The sequence below is a fragment of the Lycium barbarum genome, chromosome 8 (genome assembly GCF_019175385.1).
Source record: "Lycium barbarum isolate Lr01 chromosome 8, ASM1917538v2, whole genome shotgun sequence".
Lineage (NCBI taxonomy): Eukaryota > Viridiplantae > Streptophyta > Magnoliopsida > Solanales > Solanaceae > Lycium > Lycium barbarum.
The window spans coordinates 57,557,226-57,559,576 of NC_083344.1; positions in this window are offsets into that span (position 1 = coordinate 57,557,226).

Genomic DNA, 2,351 nt, shown 5'->3' on the forward strand with positions numbered 1-2,351 from the left:
TGGATTGTTTTGGAAACGTTCATGGAGTTCTATAATGAATAATGTCCATAACTTTCTTATACTAACTCGGATTGACTTGAAACGTGTTTATGGTTTACTAATGATTTCGAGAAAATTAGTTTTGTACTAAAGGAAACATAAAGTTAATTTTCAAAACCACTCCTAAAGGGGTGCGAGATTTTACTATTTCGTTTCATTTACGATTTATGTTTATACTCCATAGCATTATTTCTTTGTATTGATATTTGTGGATTAAGTTGTGTTGACGCCATCATTGTTATTATGCCGGAAGCGGCATGCCCGAAGGGGCCAACATTATTATTATGCCGGAAGCGACATGCCCGAAGGGGCCAACATTATTATTATGCCGGAAGCGGCATGCCCGAATGGGCCAACATTATTATTATGCCGAAAGCGGCATGCCCGAAGGGGCCAACATCAATATTATTACGCCGGAAGCGGCATGCCCGAAGGGGCCATCAATATTATTATGCCGGAAGCGGCATGCCCGAAGGGGCCATCATTGTTACTATGCCGGAAGCGGTTGTCCGAAGGGACTATTGTGGTACTATATTCACATTATGTATGCTAGAATTTGTGCAAGGTACTACATGGCACGGATTAAAATGTTGTTCCAGGTTACTCCCGGGTTGCTTTTAAACTGGTTTACTGTTACGCCTTTCCTTGTTTATGATTCAGTAATGCCTTACATATTCAGTACATATTCCGTACTAACCCCCTTTCTTCGGGGGCTGCGTTTTATGCCACGCAGGTGTATACAGATGAGTGGAAGACATCGGCTATAGGATGTTCCCATGCTACCAGCTGGATTGGCGAGCTCCATCTCAGTTCGGAGTGTTGCCGGGTCAAAGTACTTATGTCATGGTATTTTGTATATGTTAGAGACTTTGCAGACAGTGTCCTGTGGATAGGGCGTCGAGAAGTACGAATCATTTGTAGCTATTAAAAGAGTATGTATGTTACACGATTTCAATTGGCTTAAAGTACCTAATTGGTTGAAAGTTTTCATAATCATTATAAAGATAATGATCTCTATGTGAAAAAGTTTCATGTTTTTAAAAGTTTTTGAAATGACAGGTTTTGGATAGATCGAATGTTTAAGGGTTCGCTCGACTCTGATGAGAGTCGGGTTCCCATCATGCCCTATCAAGATTAGGGTGTGACAAAGTGGTATTAGAGCAGGTCATCCTAGGGGTTGTCTGCAAAGTCGTGTCCAGTAGAGTCCTGTTTATGGGTGTAAAGCCGGCCACATTTATAAACAGGAGGTTGCAGGGTATCTAGGGATTGTTGACCTTCTTTCTGTCTTAGATCGAGCGATAGAGCCAAGTCATAGGAAAATGATATTTCTTATACTAACTTTTGATTTCAGCGGAAGCATAGTATCGACGAAGAAGGTGAGTGGCGATATGGAAAGTCACAGGGGTAAGTTTTGGTATTTTCATTCTTCTACTTGAAATTGGAAGCTCTGGATGGCTGGAATGTGTCGTATAACTGTATGCCCTGTGAGGCATTGTTGGTATTTGCTGCGTGCAGATTCTGAATAGTAAGAATTGTAAAAGAAGACTCTGCCAGAAATCTTTCAGAATTAGGTCATTTAGTTAGGTACGCCTAATAGGAAGAAGCGTGGAAAGGAAATATCAGAAATAGACAATAAGTGGGATGTGTTGTTTCAGAGGAGTTATGGACTCGGCATGGCCTGAATAATAATTACGAGAAGGACGATTAGCAGTCCAAAGGATTAAGATGGATAATATTCGAGGTTTAGTAGAAACAAGGGTTGTTGGCGGATTTAGGGAGAGTTGACGATCAGTTTCGTTGTAGATTATTATATAAGAGTGGCGAGTGGAAGTCCAAAGAGGTGGATAATCGAGTATTTATAAGTAACGACGATAAAGGTGTGTTCACTACCATCGGGAATCTAGGAATCTAGGACTAAGGGTAGTTATACACGTAAGTGAAAAGTGAATATTGAGGATTGAAAAGGGTAAAATAGTAATTGTAAAGGGAAGGACGTGTTACGAAAATGTCTCGGAATCTGTAAGACTTCGACTTGCTCCAGATCATGTAATGAAGGCCATGCGGTGAGGTGGATGCGATTATATCTGCATTAATGCACTGAATTTCATCTAAGTTTCGAGGTTAAGCGTGCTAAGGTGAGAGAAATATTAGGATGGGTGACCCCTGGGAAGTGTGCAAGAAATCCTATAGATTTAGACATAAGAGACAAATGGGAAGCTAGAGTAGCCTAAGGGAAACTAGAGTATACGAGATGGTTGGAGACCATAAGAGGTCACGTAAGACGAGGCAGACTAGACTGGTGAAGAGACAGA